Source organism: Quercus lobata, chromosome 6 (assembly GCF_001633185.2).
Source record: "Quercus lobata isolate SW786 chromosome 6, ValleyOak3.0 Primary Assembly, whole genome shotgun sequence".
In the NCBI taxonomy this organism is placed as follows: Eukaryota; Viridiplantae; Streptophyta; class Magnoliopsida; order Fagales; family Fagaceae; genus Quercus; species Quercus lobata.
Genome location: NC_044909.1, coordinates 24155471 through 24163535, shown reverse-complemented (window position 1 = coordinate 24163535; position 8065 = coordinate 24155471). Strand labels below are relative to the sequence as shown.

The 8065-nt window shown below is 33.6% G+C and overlaps 1 long non-coding RNA gene across 1 annotated transcript; it reads left to right on the top strand.

Moving 5' to 3' along the window:
• The first annotated feature begins 2054 nt into the window (after window positions 1–2054).
• On the top strand, window positions 2055–2646 carry LOC115994328. Its single transcript, XR_004093192.1, has 3 exons — window positions 2055–2123; window positions 2392–2475; window positions 2558–2646. It is a non-coding gene; the product is annotated as an uncharacterized LOC115994328 (long non-coding RNA).
• Window positions 2647–8065: the final 5419 nt, after the last annotated feature.

Sequence of the window (8065 nt, the reverse complement as noted above, 5' to 3'; positions counted from 1 at the left end):
AGAGATTGGAGAGAATTTCTTTTATCAGTCATGAAACTTCAAATGTTTTTTCTTCACACAAATGCCCATCATGTTACAAAATGACCCATCGTAAAACTACAAAATGAGTACAACTCTGAGGGTTTTTTTTTTTTTTTTTTTTTAATTTTAAATTTTTTAAACTGCTAAAATTTCAATCACCAATAGAGATTGAAAATTCAAAAGCGTGAATGGATCTTTTGGATAAACATTGTCACCAAGGTTCATCTTTCTGTGTAAAATATATATACTGCTAAGTTTTGTTAATGAAATTTTCTGGTTAGTAATATGAATTTAGACTTAACTGAGCCTTTTAAACATGAATAAACTCATGATTAATAATATATCCATTCCCGTGCGGTAGCACGGGGCTACATACTAGTTTAATCCTAAAAGATAGGCACTTAGTACACATCCATAACTAAAGTTTAGGATGCTTTAAAAAGCCAAAAATAAAAAATAAAAACCTAAGAAGGGCTATCAACGTTACCATTCTTTTAATTTTTTTTTTTTAAATCTATTTTCTTTTTCTTTTTCTTTTTTTTAGATGAGGGTTATCAAATTTTTTTTTTTTTAAATCCTAAAAGGCAGCCACTTAGTCCTAAAAGTTAGCTAGTTATTATACATTCATAACAAAAATTTCAAATGCTAAAGACTCTCACAATGTAAACTCAAAATTTTTTTATTCAATTTTTTTAAATGGTAGTTATGTAATTATATTTAATCCTAAAAGATAGGCACTTAGTACACATCCATAACTAAATTTTAGGATGCTTAAAAAAGCCATACACACACACAAAAAAAAACTAAGAAGGGTTGTCAATGTTACCATTCCTTTAATTTTTTTTTAAAATGTATTTTCTTTCTTAAAAAAAAAAAAATGTGCAATGAAAGGCACAACAAAGGAAAATTAATTGAAAATGTACTGTTACAAAAATTGATAAATATAGGCATATATAGGTAGGATATTTAGAAAAAATGGTCTTTAATAACTACTTTATAGATTGACTACCATTTCGCTCACTTGAATTCATTCAATGTGCCCACTATGCAACTAACAAAATTGTTGATATGTCAACCTAAAAAAATGACAAAAAAATAGAGTGTAAGCTTAAATGTAAGAAAAAAGACAAAAAATAATATTAGGAGGAAGAGAAAGCACCACTTAGAACACATACACTAAAATAATTAGTCAAACCCGATAACCACAAAAAAAAAAAAACAAAAAACAAAAAACAAAAAAAAAACCAAAAAAAAAACAAAAAAACAAAAAACAAAAAACACAAAAAACAAAAAACAAAAAACAAAAAACAAAAATATATATCATTCCCACTCTTTAAAAAAGACTCATTAATTAGAGAAAAGATAAGATAAAATAATGATATGGAAAGGATAATGATAATAAAGTAAGGAAACCAAATATAAACCAAATTCAAGAAAACAAATACTGAATGACAACTCATAAAAGCAAACATAATTTGTTGTAATACAGTGAACCTAACATGCATGAGGCATCTAAATGGAGGTCATCTTCAAAGATACTTACATTTTTGCCGTTAACTACACTTCAGGTCCAAAGTCCAAACAATCTGTTGGAGTTAGAGGTCAGAGCACACGAAAATTTTGAAGATCCACACCCAAGTGCATGTTCCTTGAAGAAATATGTGAAAGAAATTAAAGGTGAGGTTGAAATAAAAGGGCTATTTTACACAAATATTTGATTTATTTCTAGAATATAAGAAGTTGTTCATGAATTAGAAAACCAAAATAGAAAAAAACCAATATACATTGACATACACATACCTTCTAGTAGGAAGAAGAAGCAATATGAGTTTGAAAACTAACATGTAGGATTGAGCAAGGACCCGGCCCACCTGAAAATCCGACCTGACCCGACCCGAACCGACAAGTATTGGGCGGGTCTGAGAACATTCGGGGTGGGTTACGGGTCTTAATTCCGGATTATTTTCGGGTTCAGGTCAGTGTCGGGTCATATAAGTACACTAGTCTGAACCCGATTTTTTCTTTTGAAAAAGACCCAACTCTGTTGTTGTTCTCTCTGCCTCCCTCAACTCTCCGCCTCCCTCATGGCCTCAGTTATCTGTGTAAGTCATCCTTCTCGTTTTGTGTTTGGTTTTAGATTTTGGATAGTGTTGTTGTGTTTGTGTGTCTGTGATAGTGTTGTTGTGTTTGTGTGTGTGATAGTCTGAACCCGATTCAATAATGGGTTTATGTACTTATGGATGAGTTCAATCTGAGTGCCTTCAAGTTTCAATTTTTTTTTTTTTTTTTTTTTTTTTTTTTTTTTTTTTTTTTGCTTTCTGGGTTTACTCTCTCTTCACTCATTATACACGGTATTGGATTTTCCTACAGTTTTTTGTTCTCTCTTTGAACAAGAACAAAAACCCAGTTGGAGTTTTGTAGTTTCAAACCGCCAGATCTGTTCTACAGTGCTAGGTATGTGTAGTTCTTGTTTTCTCTATGCTTTTCACTCCAACGGGTGTTCTGGGTTTTGCTAAAGATAATATTTTTTTATTAGATCGGGTTTTTGGTTGTTGTTATGTGAGATTTGGGAGCTGGGTTTTGTGTAGGAGGTTGTTTGTGATGGTGGGCGCGGGATACCATTTGGATCTGAGAGAGATTTACTAAAAGAGAAAGGGAGAGTAATGGAAGGGAACTTTGTTATGGCTTTTCTTCCACTCTTCTTGATCTTCCTGCTTTCTCCATTATGCTTGATTTCAGCTAACATGGAAGGTTTGTTTTGATATTCATAAACTTGCTCTTATTCTTTTAGTGTTTTTCTTTTGCTTTGATCTTTGTTTCTTAATTTCTGGATATGGGTTTTTTTTTTTGGCAAACTAAGAAAAAAAAAAACTTTTTGTTTTTTTTTTGTGTTGGTAGTGGAAATGGGTATGTTTAAGTTAATTGAATTACTTATGTGATTATTGTATTTCTTAATAGTTTCTTTGTCTTTTGTTGATTGGCTACTGTTACTGTGTTTGTATTCAAAGTAATAATTTTGAGTAGATGGGTACTCAGCACAGCTTTTTTATGGTTATGGTCAAGAGTTTGAAAGTATGTCTTTTTGTGTTGAAAATATTATCTGGGTTTGTTTTGAATGTCCAAAACATTGATGGGTTTTGGTTATTTTGGCCTAATTTGTGATTGTGTTTGTGTAATTCTTGTTCTAATGCTTGATTTGATCGGTTTTGCCATCTGGGTATTTCGCTTTTTTGGTCCTTGGTATATAAAGATTGAAACATTCTTTAATGGGGCTTTGAATTTTGTTATTGGTGTTGAGTGTGAGAGATGGGGTTTTGCATTTATCAGTGCTTTTTACAGATCATGGGATTCATTGGTAAAAGTCGTGGACTTTGTTCTGAATTCTGATATAGTTTTCATTGTTGGTTTTTGTATGTGGTCTCTATTTTTGATTATGTGCTTCAATTTAAGTGGTATTGTTTAGTTTATAGCAATTGTTTTTGTACTCTGTATTCAAACAAAACAGAAAAGGAATTGTTTTGGACTCTATGAGTGTGTTATTTTCTCTCTTTTTTCTGATTGTCGTTATGGTTGAAGCATCTGATATGGAGTTAGTTCAAAATATTTTAACCAGTGGTGTATGTTATGTAAAAAATTTATGCACTGAAAGCATTGACAGCTGTATAGTTCTCTTGGGGTGCATTTAAAGCTTTTCCCGTACACATTCATGTAGTGATATCATTACAAATCCTATAATGAAAAGTATGTTTTTCATGCTTTTGCTATATATTTCTTGGCTTAAACTGAATTGGGAAATTTTAAAAGTATTTTTGATCGTGGGATTTTTTAGCAATTATTTGTATAGATGCTGTATCTTCTAGCATATTTTCTTAAGATTTTAGTTGGATACCGAAAACCTATTTGTTTCAGTGTTCTTACACTCTGTTTGTTTCAGCATTAACGTTTTCTGGAAAATTACTCATTTTCCGGAAAGTTACTCATTTTCCAAAGAGTATTTTTTAGAAAACTGTCTCATTTTCTAGTGTTTGATAACAATCTTGAAAATGAGCTTGAAAATGTTTTTTAGTGTTTGGTATGCAATTTTTCAAAAATTATTTCTTTTATAATTTAAAACATGTATATTATGTAAACTAACAAATGTAATCATTATAAATAAAAAACCAAGAATGAATTTGGTTTTCATACTAAAATTTTGACAATAGATACAATCAAAATTAATTAATTGTCAAATTTTCATGATCTCTACCACTCATCTTGCTCATATATATAGACAGTAACGTACGTACACACACACACACATATCAACCATTTGTCTATATATATATATATATATATATATAAATTTGACAGGGGAATACATTTTCAATAAGTATAAATAACAATAACTTTTAATTGTCTACTCTTTTTGTTGGTATACTAATTGTCTACTATGGTCAACCACAAGTCTCCAATATTATTATAAATTATGTATTTACATAATGTACTGTATAATATATCATCAATAGTATCTGCCAACAAAAAAAATATTTGCCAACAAATGCAATTCTTCTAAACAATTATCATTCATTATATAACAATATTATTAGTCCACAGTAAATATTGTCCCATGTAAAAAGCAATTTAGAGCAATATAGGTACTATGTTTAAAATTTTCATCTTTTACTTCATTCTTTCTTTCTTCTTCTTCTTCTTTTTATTTTATTTTTTATTTTTTTGCACTTTATGTACGAAAAAGAATTAACTTTTGCCTAGAATCCATCAAACCGAAAATTTCTTAGAGAAAAAAGAAAATCGAGCTTGAAATTCAAAGCAAAGGATTGGGATTTTGGTAGAGAGGAATGAAATAATTACCACTGCAAATTTGTTCTCCTTTGCAAGTTGGAGCTATTGACCGATCAGTGAGGGAAAAAAAAAATCTAATCAGAGAATTGCGTTATAGAGGGGAAGAGAAACATGGAGAAAAGAGAGAAGAGAGACAGAGAGAGAGATCTTTGGGAAGAGGAGAGACCAGAGTTGGTGACAGTGAGGGTGTGAGGAGAGAAAAAGCAAAGGGAAGAGAAAAAAAGTGAGAAAACTTACCATAAGAGAGAGAAAGCGCCAAAAAATTATGTTTCCCACGGCTATAGACGAAGATAATATTTATAGGAGATGCAACGCGTGAGAGAAAGATTGTTTTCCAAAAAAAAATTTTGGAAAACAACCTATAGAAAATAAGCCTTATTTTTATTAGAGTTTTCTGTTGATCAAAGATAGTTTTCCATTGACCATGTTTTTTGTGTGCTACCAAACACTGGAAAATGTGAAAAACTATCTTTATAGAAGGTTTTCCAGCGAAACAAACAGAGCATTAGTGAGTTGAAGCTACCTCTCCAACTGTATTATTCTCTTTAAGACAAGATCATATGATATGTTATTCATGTTACTTGCAGAAGAGACAGGTCATGCTTTGCACAACCTAAGGACCAATTTACTAATTCTCTTCATAAGTCTAAAATCTTGACAAAGCCTTTTTTTTTCCCATTTTTTTAGAGGTTTGGAATCTTTATGTAGCCGGTAGGCCATGTGAAGCAGTTGATCCAGAATTAAAGGCTAATTTTCAAGAAGTGGAAGCATCTCAATTACTTCAAATAGGCTTACTTTGTGTACAAGCATCTGCAGAACTGAGGCCATCAATGCTAGTAGTTGTGAAAATGCTAAACTCATAGTCAAGACATTCCTCAACCAACACAGCCACCATTTCTTAATTCTAGCATTAGAGAAGCTAACCAAATTGTTTCACTTAGAGCTTATAATTTTCAGCTCGATTTGGACACCCAGACTTCAGGGAACAGCATGATAGAAAGCTTGATTGATCCTAGATGAACATTTATTTTATTCACTTTTTCATGGGAACCCATGTCACTAGGTGTTGCTTTTTAGTCAACATGCTTTGCACAGCCTAAGGACCAATTTGCAGAACAACATATTCTGTATTATTCTCCAACATATTCTGCCTTTTATTGATATGTAAATTTCATTTTTTGTTGTTGCCAATTTGCTTAGGACAATACTAATCTTAAAATCCAGGAATGATTTTTTATTTATTTATTGATGAATTAGCAAATTCATTCAAAAGAAATGACCCACTTTAGGCAAGGATAGGAAAATCTAAACAGTCCAACAAAGTATCCAAGAGCTGAACTAGAGATGACCCAATAGCAACCTTTACTTCCCGTTTAAAAAAAAAAAAAAAAGAAGTCCAACCCGAGACCCGACCCGAGACCCGGAAAACCGACCCAATTACAGACCCGATTTTTCGGGTCGGGTTCGGTTTCAGACAGTCAAACCCGATTTCTATCGGGTCGGGTTTCGGGTCACAGTAAACTCGACTCGATTCGACCCAATATCAATCCTACTAACATGAGTGTATTGGGAGTGTGATCCTATTTTGTAGATAGTGTTTTACATGGGAATTAAAGAAGCATTTTTACCAAGTTTTGCCCCTATTTAAATATAGGTTGTAGGGGTATTTTGGAACAAAAAAAAAATGTCCATTCCAAATAGGGGAAGCCCCTTAAATAGTAGTGTGTATATATATACACACACACACACATTACACCAGCCAAGGCATGTATGAGTGTTGACATGGCTGGATCCGAACCCTACACGTGAGCTAGTTATGAGGAAGAAAAATGGAACGTTGGCTGAAGAAGAGGATCTTTGACCCATGCCAATGGTGTTACCCTCTTGGGGAAGGGTGAGAATGTAACTGGCATGGACACCTAGCATTAGCACAAAAAGGGAGATAGTGACACCTATGGTCAGATGCTATCGAACACCCCTTATTGGCTGAGCTTGTGTTGGACCACTATTTAGGACACGTGTATCACTCCTAGCATCCCTAATGTCCCTTTCCTTGCCACGGCTTACTCCCCACGTTGTAGCAGAGCCACCTTCCATCCCACTATCCTGACATTAGTGTGTCTTCTCTCTCCTCCAGCCATTAAATAGTACAATAGCTGTATTAGGATTTGAAATGGGGGGATCACAGTTTGACACCTGTCCTTATGTACTTAGCAACATTCCTCATACTATAAGAGGAACATGTTGTTGAACAATTAGGGCAAGAACCTAGAAAGACAAAGAGAAAGAGGCAAAAAGCCTAGAGAAAAAAGAGAGACTTTCTTTGGGAAGAACATGACTACTATGTAAAAACACTAATTTTCACCTAATAGAGAACTCTTAGGATTAAGAGTCATTCTTCCCTTATTCACCCGTGGTTTTTCATCCCTTCCAAAGGGTTTTCCACGTATTTCTCATGTCTCTTTTACTTTCTCTATTTCACTTTTTCATTCTCATGATGTTAGAGTGTTAAAGTTTTCATTTTTATTATTCTTAAGCTTCTTCACTCAAATGTACTATTAGACGCATCACCCATTTCCTTACATAATCTTGATAAATCTAACTTGCACGTACATTTTTGGTAACTCCACTAAGGAGCATCTCTGGTTGTCATTCTAGTCATTCTCTTGCACATACATTCTAGTCATTCTCTTTTTGGATATATATCTACTTGTCTTTTGCTTTAGGTGTTTGATGCCTCTGAGAAAGAAGAACGCAACCACTTAGGCTAGTTTAGGTGAAGAACAGCAAGTAGAAGCAAGTGTGGACCACATTTTCATGCATATTGAGGGTACAGGGTCACCTAAAGAGGTTAGACAGCCTAGCAATAAAGACCTTGTGGCAGCCATTGAGGACCTCCAACATTCTCAAGCCACCATACAGACAGAGTTTTAGTCCTTGCGCCAAAAGACATCCACTCCTCAGACCCCATAGGGAGGCCATAAACCTCGGAGAGACCAAAAGGTCAACCAATGTTCCACCTCAGACCCAAGATCTGCCTCTCAATCAAGATTAGAAAGCACCCCCACAACCTGATGTACCTCAAGCATCTCCCTACCTAACTAGGGAGGATGTTACAGCCATTTTACTTGAGGCTAAAAAGGCAGAGAGCTCTGCTTACATTAACATAAGGCTTTTTATGATGGCTAGGAGATCTTACCCT